We start from the raw sequence: 23,396 nt of genomic DNA, 5'->3' as shown, positions 1-23,396 counted from the left end.
CAGTGGTGGTATCCTGCTATGACTACAGCATTGCATACTGACTGCGGTGGTCTCCTGCTATGACTACAGCATTGCATGCTGACTGGTGGTTTCCTGCTATGACTACAGTATTGCATGCTGACGGTGGTGGTATCCTGCTATGATTACAGCAGTGCATACTTACTGTGGTACCTGCTATGATTACAGCAGTGCATACTGACTGGTGGTACCTGCTATGATTACAGCAGTGGAAACTGCTGTTGTGGTACCTGCTATGATTACAGCACTGCATATTGTCGTGGTACCTGCTATGATTACAGCAGTGCATACTGACTGTGGTGGGACCTGCTATGATGACAGCATTGCATACTGACTGTGGTGGTAACCTGCTATGACTACAGCATTGCATGCTGACTGTGGTTGTATCCTGCTATGACTACAGCATTGTATGCTGACTGTGGTGGTATCCTGCTATGACTACAGCATTGCATGCTGACTGTGGATGTATCCTGCTATGACTACAGCATTGCTTGCTGACTGTGGTGGTATCCTGCTATGACTACAGCATTGCATGCTGACTGTGGTTGTATCCTGCTATGACTATAGCAGTGCATGCTCACTGTGGAGGTATCCTGCTATGACTACAGCATTGCATGCTGACTGTGGTGGTATCCTGCTATGACTACAGCATTTCATGCTGACTGTGGTGGTATCCTGCTATGACTACAGCATTGCATACTGACTGCAGTGGTATCCTTCTATAACTTCAGCATTGCATACTGACTGCGGTGGTATCCTGCTATGACTACAGCATTGCATGCTGACTGTAGTTGTATCCTGCTATGACTACAGCATTGCATGCTGACTGTGGTGGTATCGTGCTATGACTATAGCAGTGCATGCTGACTATGGTGGTATCCTGCTATGACTACAGCATTGTGATGCTGACTGTGGTGGTATCCTGCTATGACTACAGCATTGCATGCTGACTGTGGTGGTATCCTGCTATGACTACAGCATTGCATACTGACTGCAGTGGTATCCTGCTATGACATCAGCATTGCATACTGACTGCGGTGGTATCCTGCTTTGACTACAGCATTGCATGCTGACTGTGGTGGTATCCTGCTATGACTACAGCATTGCATGCTGACTGTGGTGGTATCCTGATATGACTACAGCATTGCATACTGACTGCGGTGGTATCCTGCTATGACTACAGCATTGCATGATGACTGTGGTTATATCCTGCTATGACTACAGCATTGCTTGCTGACTGTGGTTGTATCCTGCTATGACTATAGCAGTGCATGCTCACTGTGGTGGTATCCTGCTGTGACTACAGCATTGCATGCTGACTGTGGTGGTATCCTGCTATGACATCAGCATTGCATACTGACTGCGGTGGTATCCTGCTTTGACTACTGCATTGCATGCTGACTGTGGTGGTATCCTGCTATGACTACAGCATTGCATGCTGACTGTGGTGGTATCCTGATATGACTACAGCATTGCATACTGACTGCGGTGGTATCCTGCTATGACTACAGCATTGCATGATGACTGTGGTTGTATCCTGCTATGACTACAGCATTGCTTGCTGACTGTGGTTGTATCCTGCTATGACTATAGCAGTGCATGCTCACTGTGGTGGTATCCTGCTGTGACTACAGCATTGCATGCTGACTGTGGTGGTATCCTGCTATGACTACAGCATTGCATGCTGACTGTGGTGGTATCCTGCTATGACTACAGCATTGCATGCTGACTGTGGTGGTATCCTGCTATGACTACAGCATTGCTTGCTGACTGTGGTGGTATCCTGCTATGACTACAGCATTGCATGCTGACTGTGGTGGTATCCTGCTGTGACTACAGCATTGCATGCTGACTGTGGTGGTATCCTGCTATGACTACAGCATTGCATGCTGACTGTGGTGGTATCCTGCTATGACTACAGCATTGCATGCTGACTGTGGTGGTCTCCTGCTATGACTACAGCATTGCATGCTGACTGGTGGTTTCCTGCTATGACTACAGTATTGCATGCTGACGGTGGTGGTATCCTGCTATGATTACAGCAGTGCATACTTACTGTGGTACCTGCTATGATTACAGCAGTGCATACTGACTGGTGGTACCTGCTATGATTACAGCAGTGGAAACTGCTGTTGTGGTACCTGCTATGATTACAGCACTGCATATTGTCGTGGTACCTGCTATGATTACAGCAGTGCATACTGACTGTGGTGGGACCTGCTATGATGACAGCATTGCATACTGACTGTGGTGGTAACCTGCTATGACTACAGCATTGCATGCTGACTGTGGTTGTATCCTGCTATGACTACAGCATTGTATGCTGACTGTGGTGGTATCCTGCTATGACTACAGCATTGCATGCTGACTGTGGATGTATCCTGCTATGACTACAGCATTGCTTGCTGACTGTGGTGGTATCCTGCTATGACTACAGCATTGCATGCTGACTGTGGTTGTATCCTGCTATGACTATAGCAGTGCATGCTCACTGTGGAGGTATCCTGCTATGACTACAGCATTGCATGCTGACTGTGGTGGTATCCTGCTATGACTACAGCATTTCATGCTGACTGTGGTGGTATCCTGCTATGACTACAGCATTGCATACTGACTGCAGTGGTATCCTTCTATAACTTCAGCATTGCATACTGACTGCGGTGGTATCCTGCTATGACTACAGCATTGCATGCTGACTGTAGTTGTATCCTGCTATGACTACAGCATTGCATGCTGACTGTGGTTGTATCGTGCTATGACTATAGCAGTGCATGCTGACTATGGTGGTATCCTGCTATGATTACAGCATTGTGATGCTGACTGTGGTGGTATCCTGCTATGACTACAGCATTGCATGCTGACTGTGGTGGTATCCTGCTATGACTACAGCATTGCATACTGACTGCAGTGGTATCCTGCTATGACATCAGCATTGCATACTGACTGCGGTGGTATCCTGCTTTGACTACAGCATTGCATGCTGACTGTGGTGGTATCCTGCTATGACTACAGCATTGCATGCTGACTGTGGTGGTATCCTGATATGACTACAGCATTGCATACTGACTGCGGTGGTATCCTGCTATGACTACAGCATTGCATGATGACTGTGGTTGTATCCTGCTATGACTACAGCATTGCTTGCTGACTGTGGTTGTATCCTGCTATGACTATAGCAGTGCATGCTCACTGTGGTGGTATCCTGCTGTGACTACAGCATTGCATGCTGACTGTGGTGGTATCCTGCTATGACATCAGCATTGCATACTGACTGCGGTGGTATCCTGCTTTGACTACAGCATTGCATGCTGACTGTGGTGGTATCCTGCTATGACTACAGCATTGCATGCTGACTGTGGTGGTATCCTGATATGACTACAGCATTGCATACTGACTGCGGTGGTATCCTGCTATGACTACAGCATTGCATGATGACTGTGGTTGTATCCTGCTATGACTACAGCATTGCTTGCTGACTGTGGTTGTATCCTGCTATGACTATAGCAGTGCATGCTCACTGTGGTGGTATCCTGCTGTGACTACAGCATTGCATGCTGACTGTGGTGGTATCCTGCTATGACTACAGCATTGCATGCTGACTGTGGTGGTATCCTGCTATGACTACAGCATTGCATGCTGACTGTGGTGGTATCCTGCTATGACTACAGCATTGCTTGCTGACTGTGGTGGTATCCTGCTATGACTACAGCATTGCATGCTGACTGTGGTGGTATCCTGCTGTGACTACAGCATTGCATGCTGACTGTGGTGGTATCCTGCTATGACTACAGCATTGCATGCTGACTGTGGTGGTATCCTGCTATGACTACAGCATTGCATGCTGACTGTGGTGGTATCCTGCTATGACTACAGCATTGCTTGCTGACTGTGGTGGTATCCTGCTATGACTACAGCATTGCATGCTGACTGTGGTCGTTTCCTGCTATGACTCAAGCATTGCATGCTGACTTTGGTGGTATCCTGCTATGACTACAGCATTGTATGCTGACTGTGGTGGTATCCTGCTATGACTACAGCATTACATGCTGACTGTGGTCGTATCCTGCTATGACTACAGCATTGCATGCAGACTGTGGTGGTATCCTGCTATGACTACAACATTGCATACTGACGGTGGTGGTATCCTGCTATGACTACAGCATTGCATGCTGACTGTGGTGGTATCCTGCTATGACTTCAGCATTGCATACTGACTGCGGTGGTATCCTGCTATGACTACAGCATTGCATGATGACTGCCGTTGTATCCTGCTATGACTTCAGCATTGCATGCTGACTGTGGTTGTATCCTGCTATGACTATAGCAGTGCATGCTGACTATGGTAATATCCTGCTATGACTACAGCATTGCATCCTGACTGGTGTTATCCTGCTATGACTACAGCATTGCATGCTGACTGGTGGTGTCCTGCTATGACTACAGCATTGCATCCTGACTGTGGTGGTATCCTGCTATGACTACAGCATTGCATACTGACAGTGGTGGTATCCTGCTATAACTACAGCATTGCATACTGACTGTGGTGGTCTCCTGCTATGACTACAGCATTGGATGCTGACTGGTGTTTTCCTGCTATGACTACAGTATTGCATGCTGACGGTGGTGGTATCCTGCTATGATTACAGCAGTGCATACTGACTGTGGTACCTGCTATGATTACACCAGTGCATACTGACTGTGGTGGGACCTGCTATGATGACAGCATTGCATACTGACTGTGGTGGTATCCTGCTATGACTACAGCATTGTATGCTGACTGTGGTGGTATCCTGCTATGACTACAGCATTGCTTGCTGACTGTGGTGGTATCCTGCTATGACTACAGCATTGCTTGCTGACTGTGGTGGTATCCTGCTATGACTACAACATTGCATGCTGACTGTGGTGGTATCCTGCTATGACTATAGCATTGCATGCTGACTGTGGTTGTATCCTGCTATGACTATATGAGTGCATGCTGACTATGGTGGTATCCTGCTATGACTACAGCCTTGCATACTGACTGTGGTGGTATTCTGCTATGACTACAGCATTGCATACTGACTGTGGTGGTATCCGGCTATGACTACAGCATTGCATGCTGACTGGTGGTATCCTGCTATGACTACAGCATTGTGATGCTGACTGTGGTTGTATCCTGCTATGACTACAGCATTGCATGCTGACTGTGGTGGTATCGTGCTATGACTACAGCATTGCTTGCTGACTGGTGGTATCCTGCTATGACTACAGCATTGCATGCTCACTGTGGTGGTATCCTGCTATGACTACAGCATTGCATACTGACTGCAGTGGTATCCTTCTATAACTTCAGCATTGCATACTGACTGCGGTGGTATCCTGCTATGACTACAGCATTGCATGCTGACTGTAGTTGTATCCTGCTATGACTACAGCATTGCATGCTGACTGTGGTGGTAACCTGCTATGACTATAGCAGTGCATGCTGACTATGGTGGTATCCTGCTATGACTACAGCATTGTGATGCTGACTGTGGTGATATCCTGCTATGACTACAGCATTGCATGCTGACTGTGGTGGTATCCTGCTATGACTACAGCATTGCGTGCTGACTGTGGTGGTATCCTGCTATGACTACAGCATTGCATGCTGACTGTGGTCGTTTCCTGCTATGACTCAAGCATTGCATGCTGACTGTGGTGGTATCCTGCTATGACTACAGCATTGTATGCTGACTGTGGTGGTATCCTGCTATGACTACAGCATTGCATGCTGACTGTGGTGGTATCCTGCTATGACTACAGCATTGCATACTGCCGGTGGTGGTATCCTGCTATGACTACAGCATCGCATGCTGACTGTGGTGGTATCCTGCTATGACTACAGCATTGCATACTGACGGTAGTGGTATCCTGCTATAACTACAGCATTGCATACTGACTGCGGTGGTATCCTGCTATGACTACAGCATTGCATGCTGACTGCCGTTGTATCCTGCTATGACTTCAGCATTGCATGCTGACTGTGGTTGTATCCTGCTATGACTATAGCAGTGCATGGGGACTATGGTGATATCCTGCTATGACTACAGCATTGCATACTGACTGTGGTGGTATCCTGCTATGATTACAGCATTGCATCCTGACTGTGGTGGTATCCTGCTTTGACTACAGCATTGCATGCTGACTGGTGGTGTCCTGCTATGACTACAGCATTGCATACTGACTGTGGTGGTATCCTGCTATGACTACATCATTGCATACTGACAGTGGTGGTATCCTGCTATGACTACAGCATTGCATACTGACTGCGGTGGTCTCCTGCTATGACTACAGCATTGCATGCTGACTGGTGGTTTCCTGCTATGACTACAGTATTGCATGCTGACGGTGGTGGTATCCTGCTATGATTACAGCAGTGCATACTTACTGTGGTACCTGCTATGATTACAGCAGTGCATACTGACTGGTGGTACCTGCTATGATTACAGCAGTGGAAACTGCTGTTGTGGTACCTGCTATGATTACAGCAGTGCATATTGTCGTGGTACCTGCTATGATTACAGCAGTGCATTCTGACTGTGGTGGGACCTGCTATGATGACAGCATTGCATACTGACTGTGGTGGTATCCTGCTATGACTACAGCATTGCATGCTGACTGTGGTTGTATCCTGCTTTGACTACAGCATTGCTTGCTGACTGTGGTGGTATCCTGCTATGACTACAGCATTGCATGCTGACTGTGGTGGTATCCTGCTATGACTACAGCATTGCATGCTGACTGTGATGGTATCCTGCAATGACTACAGCATTGCATGCTGACTGTGGTGGTATCCTGCTATGACTACAGCATTGTGATGCTGACTGTGGTTGTATCCTGCTATGACTACAGCATTGTGATGCTGACTGTGGTTGTATCCTGCTTTGACTACAGCATTGCATGCTGACTGTGGTGGTATCGTGCTATGACTACAGCATTGTATGCTGACTGTGGTGGTATCCTGCTATGACTACAGCATTGCATGCTGACTGTGGTGGTATTCTGCTATGACTACAGCATTGCATGCTGACTGTGGTGGTATCCTTCTATAACTTCAGCATTGCATACTGACTGCTGTGGTATCCTGCTATGACTACAGCATTGCATGCTGACTGTAGTTGTATCATGCTATGACTACAGCATTGCATGCTGACTGTGGTGGTATCCTGCTATGACTATAGCAGTGCATGCTGACTATGGTGGTATCCTGCTATGACTACAGCATTGTGATACTGACTGTGGTGGTATCCTGCTATGACTACAGCATTGCATGCTGACTGTGGTGGTATCCTGCTATGACTACAGCATTGCGTGCTGACTGTGGTGGTATTCTGCTATGACTACAGTATTGCATGCTGACTGTGGTCGTTTCCTGCTATGACTCAAGCATTGCATGCTAACTGTGGTGGTATCCTGCTATGACTACAGCATTGTATGCTGACTGTGGTGGTATCCTGCTATGACTACAGCATTACATGCTGACTGTGGTGGTATCCTGCTATGACTACAGCATTGCATGCTGACTGTGGTGGTATCCTGCTATGACTACAGCATTGCATACTGACGGTGGTGGTATCCTGCTATGACTACAGCATTGCATGCTGACTGTGGTGGTATCCTGCTATGACTACAGCATTGCATACTGACGGTAGTGGTATCCTGCTATGACTACAGCATCGCATGCTGACTGTGGTGGTATCCTGCTATGACTACAGCATTGCATACTGACGGTAGTGGTATCCTGCTATGACTACAGCATTGCATACTGACTGTGGTGGTATCCTGCTATGACTACAGCATTGTGATGCTGACTGTGGTTGCATCCTGCTATGACTACAGCATTGCATGCTGACTGTGGTGGTATTGTGCTATGACTACAGCATTGTATGCTGACTGTGGTGGTATCCTGCTATGACTACAGCATTGCATGCTGACTGTGGTGGTATCGTGCTATGACTACAGCATTGCTTGCTGACTGGTGGTATCCTGCTATGACTACAGCATTGCATGCTCACTGTGGTGGTATCCTGCTATGACTACAGCATTGCATACTGACTGCAGTGGTATCCTTCTATAACTTCAGCATTGCATACTGACTGCGGTGGTATCCTGCTATGACTACAGCATTGCATGCTGACTGTAGTTGTATCCTGCTATGACTACAGCATTGCATGCTGACTGTGGTGGTAACCTGCTATGACTATAGCAGTGCATGCTGACTATGGTGGTATCCTGCTATGACTACAGCATTGTGATGCTGACTGTGGTGATATCCTGCTATGACTACAGCATTGCATGCTGACTGTGGTGGTATCCTGCTATGACTACAGCATTGCGTGCTGACTGTGGTGGTATCCTGCTATGACTACAGCATTGCATGCTGACTGTGGTCGTTTCCTGCTATGACTCAAGCATTGCATGCTGACTGTGGTGGTATCCTGCTATGACTACAGCATTGTATGCTGACTGTGGTGGTATCCTGCTATGACTACAGCATTGCATGCTGACTGTGGTGGTATCCTGCTATGACTACAGCATTGCATACTGCCGGTGGTGGTATCCTGCTATGACTACAGCATCGCATGCTGACTGTGGTGGTATCCTGCTATGACTACAGCATTGCATACTGACGGTAGTGGTATCCTGCTATAACTACAGCATTGCATACTGACTGCGGTGGTATCCTGCTATGACTACAGCATTGCATGCTGACTGCCGTTGTATCCTGCTATGACTTCAGCATTGCATGCTGACTGTGGTTGTATCCTGCTATGACTATAGCAGTGCATGGGGACTATGGTGATATCCTGCTATGACTACAGCATTGCATACTGACTGTGGTGGTATCCTGCTATGATTACAGCATTGCATCCTGACTGTGGTGGTATCCTGCTTTGACTACAGCATTGCATGCTGACTGGTGGTGTCCTGCTATGACTACAGCATTGCATACTGACTGTGGTGGTATCCTGCTATGACTACATCATTGCATACTGACAGTGGTGGTATCCTGCTATGACTACAGCATTGCATACTGACTGCGGTGGTCTCCTGCTATGACTACAGCATTGCATGCTGACTGGTGGTTTCCTGCTATGACTACAGTATTGCATGCTGACGGTGGTGGTATCCTGCTATGATTACAGCAGTGCATACTTACTGTGGTACCTGCTATGATTACAGCAGTGCATACTGACTGGTGGTACCTGCTATGATTACAGCAGTGGAAACTGCTGTTGTGGTACCTGCTATGATTACAGCAGTGCATATTGTCGTGGTACCTGCTATGATTACAGCAGTGCATTCTGACTGTGGTGGGACCTGCTATGATGACAGCATTGCATACTGACTGTGGTGGTATCCTGCTATGACTACAGCATTGCATGCTGACTGTGGTTGTATCCTGCTTTGACTACAGCATTGCTTGCTGACTGTGGTGGTATCCTGCTATGACTACAGCATTGCATGCTGACTGTGGTGGTATCCTGCTATGACTACAGCATTGCATGCTGACTGTGATGGTATCCTGCAATGACTACAGCATTGCATGCTGACTGTGGTGGTATCCTGCTATGACTACAGCATTGTGATGCTGACTGTGGTTGTATCCTGCTATGACTACAGCATTGTGATGCTGACTGTGGTTGTATCCTGCTTTGACTACAGCATTGCATGCTGACTGTGGTGGTATCGTGCTATGACTACAGCATTGTATGCTGACTGTGGTGGTATCCTGCTATGACTACAGCATTGCATGCTGACTGTGGTGGTATTCTGCTATGACTACAGCATTGCATGCTGACTGTGGTGGTATCCTTCTATAACTTCAGCATTGCATACTGACTGCTGTGGTATCCTGCTATGACTACAGCATTGCATGCTGACTGTAGTTGTATCATGCTATGACTACAGCATTGCATGCTGACTGTGGTGGTATCCTGCTATGACTATAGCAGTGCATGCTGACTATGGTGGTATCCTGCTATGACTACAGCATTGTGATACTGACTGTGGTGGTATCCTGCTATGACTACAGCATTGCATGCTGACTGTGGTGGTATCCTGCTATGACTACAGCATTGCGTGCTGACTGTGGTGGTATTCTGCTATGACTACAGTATTGCATGCTGACTGTGGTCGTTTCCTGCTATGACTCAAGCATTGCATGCTAACTGTGGTGGTATCCTGCTATGACTACAGCATTGTATGCTGACTGTGGTGGTATCCTGCTATGACTACAGCATTACATGCTGACTGTGGTGGTATCCTGCTATGACTACAGCATTGCATGCTGACTGTGGTGGTATCCTGCTATGACTACAGCATTGCATACTGACGGTGGTGGTATCCTGCTATGACTACAGCATTGCATGCTGACTGTGGTGGTATCCTGCTATGACTACAGCATTGCATACTGACGGTAGTGGTATCCTGCTATGACTACAGCATCGCATGCTGACTGTGGTGGTATCCTGCTATGACTACAGCATTGCATACTGACGGTAGTGGTATCCTGCTATGACTACAGCATTGCATACTGACTGTGGTGGTATCCTGCTATGACTACAGCATTGTGATGCTGACTGTGGTTGCATCCTGCTATGACTACAGCATTGCATGCTGACTGTGGTGGTATTGTGCTATGACTACAGCATTGTATGCTGACTGTGGTGGTATCCTGCTATGACTACAGCATTGCATGCTGACTGTGGTGGTATCCTGCTATGACTACAGCATTGCATACTGACTGCAGTGGTATCCTTCTATAACTTCAGCATTGCATACTGACTGCTGTGGTATCCTGCTATGACTACAGCATTGCATGCTGACTGTAGTTATATCCTGCTATGACTACAGCATTGCATGCTGACTGTGGTGGTATCCTGCTATGACTATAGCAGTGCATGCTGACTATGGTGGTATCCTGCTATGACTACAGCATTGTGATACTGACTGTGGTGGTATCCTGCTATGACTACAGCATTGCATGCTGACTGTGGTGGTATCCTGCTATGACTACAGCATTGCGTGCTGACTGTTGTGGTATCCTGCTATGACTACAGCATTGCATGCTGACTGTGGTCGTTTCCTGCTATGACTACAGCATTGCGTGCTGACTGTTGTGGTATCCTGCTATGACTACAGCATTGCATGCTGACTGTGGTCGTTTCCTGCTATGACTCAAGCATTGCATGCTGACTGTGGTGGTATCCTGCTATGACTACAGCATTGTATGCTGACTGTGGTGGTATCCTGCTATGACTACAGCATTACATGCTGACTGTGGTGGTATCCTGCTATGACTACAGCATTGCATGCTGACTGTGGTGGTATCCTGCTGTGACTACAGCATTGCATACTGACGGTGGTGGTATCCTGCTATGACTACAGCATCGCATGCTGACTGTGGTGGTATCCTGCTATGACTACAGCATTGCATACTGACGGTAGTGGTATCCTGCTATGACTACAGCATTGCATACTGACTGCGGTGGTATCCTGCTATGACTACAGCATTGCATGCTGTCTGCCGTTGTATCCTGCTTTGACTTCAGCATTGCATGCTGACTGTGGTTGTATCCTGCAATGACTATAGCAGTACATGCTGACTATGGTGATATCCTGCTATGACTACAGCATTGCATACTGACTGTGGTGGTATCCTGCTATGATTACAGCATTGCATCCTGACTGTGGTGGTATCCTGCTTTGACTACAGCATTGCATGCTGACTGGTGGTGTCCTGCTATGACTACAGCATTGCATACTGACTGTGGTGGTATCCTGCTATGACTACAGCATTGCATACTGACAGTGGTGGTATCCTGCTATGACTACAGCATTGCATACTGACTGCGGTGGTCTACTGCTATGACTACAGCATTGCATGCTGACTGGTGGTTTCCTGCTATGACTACAGTATTGCATGCTGACGGTGGTGGTATGCTGCTATGATTACAGCAGTGCATACTTACTGTGGTACCTGCTATGATTACAGCAGTGCATACTGACTGGTGGTACCTGCTATGATTACAGCAGTGGAAACTGCTGTTGTGGTACCTGCTATGATTACAGCAGTGCATATTGTCGTGGTACCTGCTATGATTACAGCAGTGCATACTGACTGTGGTGGGACCTGCTATGATGACAGCATTGCATACTGACTGTGGTGGTATCCTGCTATGACTACAGCATTACATGTTGACTGTGGTTGTATCCTGCTTTGACTACAGCATTGCATGCTGACTGTGGTGGTATCCTGCTATGACTACAGCATTGCATGCTGACTGTGGTGGTATCCTGCTATGACTACAGCATTGCATACTGACTGTGGTGGTATCCTGCTATGACTACAGCATTGCATGATGACTGTGGTTGTATCCTGCTATGACTACAGCATTGCATGCTGACTGTGGTTGTATCCTGCTATGACTATAGCAGTGCATGCTCACTGTGGTGGTATCCTGCTGTGACTACAGCATTGCATGCTGACTGTGGTGGTATCCTGCTATGACTACAGCATTGCATGCTGACTGTGGTGGTATCCTGCAATGACTACAGCATTGCATGCTGACTGTGGTGGTATCCTGCTATGACTACAGCATTGCTTGCTGACTGTGGTGGTATCCTGCTATGACTACAGCATTGCATGCTGACTGAGGTCATTTCCTGCTATGACTCAAGCATTGCATGCTGACTTTGGTGGTATCCTGCTATGACTACAGCATTGTATGCTGACTGTGGTGGTATCCTGCTTTGACTACAGCATTACATGCTGACTGTGGTGGTATCCTGCTATGACTACAGCATTGTATGCTGACTGTGGTGGTATCCTGCTATGACTACAGCATTGCATGCTGACTGTGGTGGTATCCTGCTATGACTTCAGCATTGCATACTGACTGCGGTGGTATCCTGCTATGACTACAGCATTGCATGCTGACTGCCGTTGTATCCTGCTATGACATCAGCATTGCATGCTGACTGTGGTTGTATCCTGCTATGACTATAGCAGTGCATGCTGACTATGGTAATATCCTGCTATGACTACAGCATTCCATCCTGACTGGTGTTATCCTGCTATGACTACAGCATTGCATGCTGACTGGTGGTGTCCTTCTATGACTACAGCATTGCATACTGACTGTGGTGGTATCCTGCTATGACTACAGCATTGCATACTGACAGTGGTGGTATCCTGCTATGACTACAGCATTGCATACTGACTGCGGTGGTCTCCTGCTATGACTACAGCATTGGATGCTGACTGGTGGTTTCCTGCTATGACTACAGTATTGCATGCTGACGGTGGTGGTATCCTGCTATGATTACAGCAGTGCATACTGACTGTGGTACCTGCTATGATTACAGCAGTGCATACTGACTGGTGGTACCTGCTATGATTACAGCAGTGCATATTGTTGTGGTACCTGCTATGATTACACCAGTGCATACTGACTGTGGTGAGACCTGCTATGATGACAGCATTGCATACTGACTGTGGTGGTATCCTGCTATGACTACAGCATTGCATTCTGACTGTGGTGGTATCCTGCTATGACTACAGCATTGCTTGCTGACTGTGGTGGTATCCTGCTATGACTACAACATTGCATGCTGACTGTGGTGGTATTCTGCTATGACTACAGCATTGCATGCTGACTGTGGTTGTATCCTGCTATGACTATAGCAGTGCATGCTGACTATGGTGGTATCCTGCTATGACTACAGCATTGCATACTGACTGTGGTGGTATTCTGCTATGACTACAGCATTGCATACTGACTGTGGTGGTATCCGGCTATGACTACAGCATTGCATGCTGACTGGTGGTATCCTGCTATGACTACAGCATTGTGATGCTGACTGTGGTTGTATCCTGCTATGACTACAGCATTGCATGCTGACTGTGGTGGTATCGTGCTATGACTACAGCATTGCTTGCTGACTGGTGGTATCCTGCTATGACTACAGCATTGCATGCTGACTGTGGTGGTATCCTGCTATGACTACACCATTGCATGCTGACTGTGGTGGTATCCTGCTATGACTACAGCATTGCATACTGACTGTAGTGGTATCCTGCTATGACTACAGCATTGCATGCTGACTGTTGTGGTATCCTGCTATGACTACAGCATTGCATACTGACTGCAGTGGTATCCTGCTATGACTTCAGCATTGCATACTGACTGCGGTGGTATCCTGCTATGACTACACCATTGCATTGCTCGGGGCTGGTGCAGGAAGTGGAATCCCCGTCATGGTTGTTCAAGACCATTGTCATCGCCATCTCGTCGTCATCACCATGTCCTCGTTGTCGTCTCCGTCTTCACCATCCCGGGGTGCGGACATTATTTCCCCCTCTATCAGCCCATGGGGGGCTTCCATTTTATGGGAGTCTGCGATTTTGCATTGATTTCCGCAAGCAGAACACATTTTCTGTGGCGGACGCATATCCACTCCCTTGGATGGATGACTCCTTGGATGCTTTGTTGTGTACACGGTTCTTTTTAACCCTCGATTTGTTGTCCGGATTTTGGCACTTGCCTTTGGATGAAGAATCCAAGCCTAAAACCATGTGACTTTACCGAAAAAACTAAGAATATACCCCAAGGATTGTTCCAAGTTAATTGCCTCCCTATGGGGCTGCAATCGGCTTCTGCCACATTCCAGCAGCTTATGGAAATGGTCTTGGCAGGTCTTCAATGGGACTTGTGCCTCATTTACCTGGACGATGGCATTGTATTCGGGGACACATTTCAGGAGCATATTCTTGGTTCTTTTGGTAAAATCACGTAGATAGAAAAATATAAATAAGAAAATTTTAATACATTTTTTTAAAAAATAATAAAAATAATGATGAATTAAATATTATGAAAGCAAAAAAACACAATGAAAATAAAAAAAAAATAGTAAAATAAAATTATAAATAAATTAAAAAGAATAAATACAAAAAACCTAAGACGTTTCTATCACAATACAAGTGTTCTTCATCAGGCGGAGAGAAAAGAGGCGGCAAGCCTCCAAATGTATAAGGGTTCCAAAGTGAGTGGGCGGGGGACGAGAGCTGCGCAAGCAACACGCTAATGCAGGAGCTTGTGCAGCGCAACCAGCATGGGCGGGGTAGCCAGTCAGCCAGCGGTAATGTAGGAGCAGACAATGGGGGGGAGGAAGGGGGCAGAGATAGGGGGAGAGGATGGTGGAGGGGGGGGTCAGAAATAGGGGGGGAGCAGGGGGTAGAGATGGGGGGGGCATTTCAACTCGCTCCACACATCCACACTACTGACGGTAAAGGTTGACAAGAAAACATAAGTCATGACCCAAAGTGGTTGATGACATCTTTCCAATGATTGCTGGGTTTAAAACCGTCGTCTCGGTTGAAATTGTGACTGTGTCTGTATATATGGATGGCTTCGTGAACGAATCTTTGTTGATAGTCAGTCGGCTTGGAAAGTACCATTGTCTTAGAGAAATCAATTTCATGTGAGCCAGCTGCATTAAAGTAATGATCAGCCACGACAGAAGTATTGGTCCTGTCGTGTTTGAGATCTGCCTTATGTTCAAGAACACGGTCAGAGACATGTTGCTTAGTTTCCCCAATGTAACTGCTGCTACAAATACAGCTTAGTTTGTAGACGTCGGGATATTGCATGTCAGGAATTTTGTCCTTCACAGATGGGATCAGGTCACAAATTTTATGCACTGTGTTAAATCGAACCTGGATCTTGTGTTTGTTCATTATTTTGGAAATATTTTTGGTTACCCCTGCTATGTATGGCAAGGTGATGGTTTTGATTGGATCCTCAGATGGCTCCTTCACGGTTGGGGTGATGGCTTTGTGGATAGTGTAGTCAGAATATCCATTCGCCTTGAGAGCTTGGTGTACGTGCTTGAGTTCACTGGTCAGGTGTTCATGGTCGGGGATACATTGAGCTCTATGGTGTAGCGTTTTGATGAGGGCATTTTTCTGGGATGGATGGTGGTGGGAATCAGGTTTACTTTCGTGTAGACAGAGTGGCTCATTGAGCCATCTGGTCTCATGCCATCTTTTTCTATCTCCATAGTGAATTTGTTTGCTGGGTGTATGGAATTGATGTGGTTGAGGAATTATTTCAGAGCTGGTCGGCCATGTGGCCAGATGACAAACGTGTCATCCACGTACGTCTTCCACAAAGACGGGCGTAGAGTGGATGCCTGGATGGCGTCCGTCTAAAATTTTTCCATTCAAATGTTGGCCACAACCGGAGATGAGGGAGAACCCATTGGGGTGCCTTCAGTTTGTTTGTAGAATGGTCCATTCCAAGTGAAGACTGTATTGGTGAGGCAGTGTCTCACCAGGGCTGTTACATCAGCATTCAGTCCTTGTTGGACCAAATCTTCAATTATTGCAATGGTATCGGGCACAGGAACTTTGGTGAACAAAGAAACTACATTGAAACTAACGAGCAAATCACCTGGGGACAGTGAAACCAGGTGAGCTGAGTTAAGAATAGAAGAGGTGGTCTTGCCAGTGAATGGCTGCAAGGTCTCCGACAGATATCGGGCCAGTTTGTAGGTGCGTGAGTCAATGGTGGAGACGATGAGACGAAGGGGTATACCTTCTTCATGGATTTTTAGTAAGCCATATTTTAATTTGTAATTTACATTTAATTTTACAATTTTAACTTTTTATTTTTATTGTTTTTTTCTTTGTTTTTATTATTATTATTATTATTTTTTTATTTCTTTTTGTTTCTATATACGTGATTTTACCGAAAGAACCAAGAATATGAATTCCTGCAGTCACGAACGTTTTAAGTCAAAGTTTCAGGAGCATTTATAAGCATCTGCGGTTCGTGTTTGTCTCAGAGTCCGTAAAACTTTGCTAATGCTGAAGCGTGACTTCTATTGGCCCGGTATGATGGATCATGTATACTACATGGTGAAATGTTGTACTGACTGCACACGCCACAAGCCACTATCACAAATATCACGGTGTCTCAAATTAACGAGCTAGTCAAAGTAGATGTTCTCGGGCCATTCCCACTACTCAGAGGGGAAAACATTTCTCCTGGTCGGGGTGGAATATCTTTCCCGGTGGCCGATGGCATGGCCTCTGCCAGACCAGTCGGCCACATCCATTGTGGACAAATTTCTGCACGTCTACGTAATGGATAAAGGAGCTCCTGAACAACTTATTACAGATCAGGGGTGGAATTTTTCTTCTAAATTGTTATGGGAGGTGTGTGACTCGCTGGGTACAAGAAAAATTAGAACTTCGCTCTACCATCCTCAGACGGATGGGATGGTGGAACGCTTGCACAGGACTCTTATGTCCATGTTGTGCCAAAGAGTTAATGAGGTGCAGTTGGACTGGAATTTGCACATCCCCGGTGTCCTGGCTGCATATAGATTGGCCCATCATGCTTTAACAGGATTCTCCCCGTTTAATATCATGTACAGGAGGGAGAGTGATCCCCCCATGGAAGCACAGTTGGGCATGGACTTGGGTAAAAAGAGGGCCGTCATGCCCTTGCCCATGCAGGTCATGCTTAGGCGTTTGAAGGAGGCGCGGGAGGCGTCTCAGGAAAATTCGGCCAAACGGCAGCATGCAAATGAGAAGTTCGTGGGGCAACGGGAGTCCGGGGCCCCATGGACAACTGGGGACAAGGCGTCGTTGCATTGTCCCCAGGTGTCCCTGGGTATGTCCCCTAAATTATACTGGCCGTTGCAGGGCCCTGTTGAGGTGATCAAGGTCAAGAGGCCGCAGTTTGTGTATATACAGGTCGGTCGCCATCGCTATTTTGTGCACCCGTCACGGTTAAAACCCTATGTTCCACCCTATTAGATAGTTCATCTCCATCTCCAGAGCGGCGGGCGTCGGATGTGTCCGACGAGTCGGGGCGACTGAGCCCAGAAGCTGAAGTCCAGGGATCCCCCGGCAGCGCTTCCGTGTGAAGGACCGTGCATGGAAGCCCAGTTGCCATCTTCTTCTCCCAGGGAGGAGCCGCACCCTTTAGGCCATTTGTGATGTTCCGGTGGTTCCCAGCGCGCAAGTTCCTGCTCGTGGTGGGGGACTGGCGTCGAGGACTCGCTCCAAGAGTGCTTCGTTTGCGCTGAACAGCTCCCTTCCCATCATGACAATTGTGTTCCGACGTCATCCGGCTGGTGGCCACCACCGCAAGCCAGACTGCAGCTTCCGGTTGATCTGGGATCCACCCTAATGCTCGTGACTGCGGCGTGCCTGCGGACGTCATGAATTGTTGCACTTCCCTCACGGTTCTGGTTAAATAATTACGGGGTCTTGTTGCTGATGTCCGCTAACCCCTGTTAAAGTAATTATGTTAGCCGAGACAGCTGTTTTTTTTTTTTCATGGGGGAGGGGTGATGTAGGGGTATAGCTCTGGCTGCTGGTGGCCACCCGCGTGCGCGGGTGAAACAACCACTGGTTCCCGCGTGGGCGCGGCGGTGGAAGGCGACCCATCCGCCTGCAGCCCCTGCGCTGCGGATCCTCCGGCGGGTGCAGCCAGCCCAATTTGGATGATCAGCTGTGCAGCAGAGGAGAACAGTTGTCCGAGGCACCCGGTGAGTTCGCGTGATCCCTCGTCGGCCGCTGCCTCAGGACACATGGCCGGGTTCCCGGATTCCGGGGCTGTTAAGGGGATAACGTTTCTGTTATCATCGTCCTCTGAGGACACTACACGTGGGTTCTTCCACGTCGCTGCTTTCAATATCAATATTTTTTTTCTTTCCGTTTCTAGCACCAAATGTAGTGACTCAACTCGGAGACAGTAAGACTTTGAGGCACTTATTTTATTTCAAAAGGACCTTCAGGATGACACACACCTGACGTGGGTGAACACTATTATTATTAAGTCTGTCTATTGTCAGCAACCACTACTCAGTTAGAACTGTTGGTAGGCTGTCTGACTAGCCGCGTCCCATGATGGTGAAGATGGAGACGACGACGAGGAGATGGTGATGACGACGAGATGGTGACGACGATGTACTTGAGAAGCACGATGGGGATCCCACTTCCAGCAACAGCCCCGAGGTCCAGCTGAGAGAATGACGATGTGCTCTATCTTTTTGAATTGAGAAAGCTCAAAGTGCTCATCCTTACCGATGTTGCTAGTAGGTGACTTAGCGTTTTTAAGGATTGCAGCGATTTCCGATCTTGCCACGTCTGCAGTAATATGTCCCAAACCCTTAAGGTCTCCTTAGACCTGGGCAATTATATCATCAACTGGGATGTGTTTAGGGGTGACTGCAAAATTCAACCCTTTGGCTAGAACCGATTTTAGGCTGTCGGAAATTGGACTGTTACTCTGAATGATAACAATCGTGTCAACCTCTAACTTTGTTGTAGCTGATGTTTTCACGGAAAAATTTGTGACAGATGCCATACAGGCATGCACTGTATGTCCGTCCTTGTGGAAGAGGTACGCAGATGACACGTTCGTCATCTGGCCATGTGACCGACCAGCTCTGAACCAGTTCCTCAACCAATTCCATACACCCAGCCATCAAATTCACCATGGAGGTGGAAAAGGATGGCAAGTTACCATTCTTGGATGTTTTAATCGAAAAGAGACCAGATGGCTCAATGGGACACTGTCTACAGGAAAGCCACCCATATGAATGCCTACCTAAAACCTGACTCCCACCACCATCCATCCCAGAAGAATTCCCTCATCAAAACTCTACACCATAGAGCTCGATGTATTTCCGACCATCATCTCCTAGCCAGTGAACTGGAACACGTACACCAAGCTCTCAAGATGAATGGATATTCAGACTACACAATGCTTAAAGCTATCACCCCAACCGCTGAGAAAGAACCATCTGAGGACCCAATCAATACCGTCACCTTGCCATACATAGCAGGGGTCACCAAAAATATTTCCAAAATCATTCATAATCTGCGAAGGATGTGATCTCTGACATGCAATACCCCGGCGTCTACAAACTAAGCTGTGTCTGTGGCAGTAGTTACATTGGGAAAACTAAGCGACATGTCTCGGACCGTGTTCGGGAACATAAGGCAGATCTGAAACATGGTAGGACCAATACCTCGGCTGTGGCTGATCACTGTTTAAATGCGATGAGCTCACACGAAATTGATTTATCCAAAACGAAAGTACTTTGCAAACCCACCGGCTATCACCAAAGATTCGTTCATGAAGCCATCCAGATATATAGACACAGACACAATTTCAACCGAGAATATGGGTACAAACTGAGCAATCATTTGAAGGACGTTATTAACCAGTTCAAGTCATAACTGGCTGTGATGTTTCCATCCTAGCTTCCGATGTTAGTTGTTATTTTCGACTTTCTGATTTTACATTAATAGGTTAAATGTCTCACACTAACACAGCCACCATCACTCACGTCCTCGACATCGCGGCGGCTTTGCAATCTTACATTAACATGCTAATCTCTCACATTACAATAGCCACCTCTGTGCCCTCGGCGTGGAAGTCGCCCTCCCATCTTACATTAACATGCAAATTTCTCATTTAACATCACTAGCCCCGCCCACTTTGTTTGTGACCCTTGGGCTACACCCATTTCAAACCTATAAAAAGTCTGCCTCAGCAGCTTTCCCCCTCCTTTTTCCTCCTGATGACGATTGCTTATGTTGCGATCGAAACGTCATAGTTTTTTGTTTTATAATTTTGTTCTGCGTGACTTTACCAAAAGATACTCTTTGGTTCTTTCGAAAAGGAACGTAGGTATAAAAATAAAAAAATAAAAATTATATATCACGACGTTTCGATTGCAACACAATCGGTCATTCTCAGACAGAAAAAAATAATCCAGCAATGGAACTGAAGAACCAGCGGGCCATACCTACGTAACTTTTACCGAAATAACCAAAAAGTATGGATTCCTGCAGTCACGAAAGCTTTAAGCCATGGTTTATGCTCCTTAATAAATGAAGACACCAAAACGTCTTGACCGCTTACGACGTATGGTGCCTCGTCAGCAGCATCGGGCTCCCTTGAATCAGTGTTGGTGAACTGCCGATATTACACAGACTCTCGTCTTGAAATGGGGGATGAGTTGAGAAAATCTAGAAATCCCCGTGGAGGACAAATAGAGTGGACTTTGAACGTTGGAATGTAAGCTCGTGGATTATTGCATTGCGCGGGTGCATGGGGATATTGCGGGGACAGTGGCTTCCACACAGAACTTCGATGTGGGGTCTATCTCCGTTAGATTATTGGGCAAGTTGTAACACAGGGGCGCGTTGAATATGGAAGACTACATACTCTAATCTCCGCTAACAGATTATATCCTCATGTTTGCGTCAGGATAAACAATTCATACATTACAGCCTACGGTGCTACACATTTCAGGTTGCGGTAGTGCTATGGTTAACGTGCTGTGATACAAACCCGGCAATCCAGGTTCGATTCCCGTTCACGGTCAACACCTGCGATGGTTATCTGAACCGGTCCCGGGCCTCCCCTTGGTCGACTTAGCCTTAAATGAGTACCTAGTGCAGTTTGTAGTAAGCTTCGCCACTGAGGAGACAAAGGCGGCTGGGAATGGTGCTGTTAAGGCTTCAGCGGGGATCTTTGTCTTTGTTTGCTACACAGCATAGGTCGGCCTCTGTAGAGGAGGCAGAGGAGCAGGCTCGTGAAGGACGCTACTGGGCAGTGCCAGGGTAGGTGCACTGTGAGTCTATTGGGCAGTTGGAGGCCGTCACCCTCTAACAACAGCAGAGGTTGGAGGAGCAACGCTCAGAACTAGCATCATCAGGCGGCAGCAAGCATTGTGTATAAATTCACCTGTTTTGGTCTTAAGGAAAATCGTGCAAAATAGAGAAAAGGTAAGAAAGTCACAAAACATAAATACATAACCAAACAAATTATGAAGTCCAAATTTGCAACACTGAATGCATTCTTGGGGCAAGGCAGCAAAACAAAAAACAATAGTCCCAGATTTCGATTTAAAGCTTTCATGACTGCAATGATTCATCTTCTTTGGTTCTTTCGGTAAAGTCACGTAGAATGAGAATAAAATAATAAATTGATAAAATAAAATGACACAATAATATTCTCATCAGAAGGCCGATGTGTTGTGGCCGAAACGTCGTGAGAATATTATTGTGTTATTTTATTTTTCGATTTAAAGCTTTCGTGACTGCAATGATTCATCTTCTTTGGTTCTTTCGGTAAAGTCACGTAGAATGAGAATAAAATAATAAATTGATAAAATAAAATAACACAATAATATTCTCACGACGTTTCGGCCACAACACAAGCGGCCTTCATCAGGTGAAGGGAGCGAGACTGTCTGGTAGGACAGCGCTGGAGTGAGAGAGCCACGTTCAGATCACGGCTTTTAAGCTGTGTGAGAGGAACAAAGAGCCCTCAAATTTCCGTACCACGGATAGCTACGGGCCCCGTTCAGACGGACGAGTTCGTCCATGGTCGGAACAGAGGAGGGGGAGAGACAGCTGCGAAGCCCTAGTATACTCCATGTTGTAAACCATACCATTAACCGTGGTGTGAGAGGTATTAAGAGGCAATGCTGGCGAAAGAGCTGCGGTCTGAAGGTCATCGTAAAATTACAATTAATTAAGAACAGAAATGATTTAACACATCTTTCCAGTGGTTACTAAGCCTGAATCCATCTTCTCGGTTGAAATTGTCTCTGAGCTTGTATATGTGAATGGCCTCATGAACGAATCTCTCATGGTAGCCAGTTGGTTTGCAAAGAACCTCCGTCTTGGAGAAGTCAATGTCATGTGAGCCCACTGAATTGTAACAGTGATCTGCCACGGCAGAGGAGTTCGTCTTACCGTGTTTCAAGTCTGCTTTATGTTCGCGGATGCGGTCCGAGATATGTCTTTTGGTTTCTCCAATGTAGCTACTACCACAGAGGCACTTTAGTTTGTAAACGCCCGGGTACTGTATGTCTGGAAGAGCATCTTTTACAGATGGAACTAAATCACGGATTTTGTGTACTGTGTTGAATCGGACCTGGATCTTGTGTTTATTCAGGATTTTGGAGATCTTTTTAGTGACCCCTGCAATGTAGGGTAAGGTGATGGTTTTGAGTGGCTCCACAAGAGGATCCTTCTTCATGACTGGAGTGATGGCTTTGCGGATTGTGTAGTCGGAGTAGCCATTAGCCCTGAGAGCCTGGTGTACGTGCTTGAGTTCACTGGTAATGTGTTCCTGGTCGGAAATGCATTGGGCTCTATGGTATAGAGTCTTGATGAGGCAGTTCTTCTGGGATGGATGGTGGTGGGAATCCGGTTTCAAGTAAGCATCTGTATGGGTAGCTTTCCTGTAGACAGAGTGGCTCATTGAACCATCATGTCTCCTTTTAATTAAGACATCCAGAAAGGGTAG

Source organism: Petromyzon marinus, unplaced genomic scaffold (assembly GCF_048934315.1).
Source record: "Petromyzon marinus isolate PM22_M1 ecotype Great Lakes invasive population unplaced genomic scaffold, UKy_Petmar_22M1.pri1.0 PM_Scaffold_240, whole genome shotgun sequence".
Lineage (NCBI taxonomy): Eukaryota > Metazoa > Chordata > Hyperoartia > Petromyzontiformes > Petromyzontidae > Petromyzon > Petromyzon marinus.
This window is presented reverse-complemented; position numbering follows the sequence as displayed.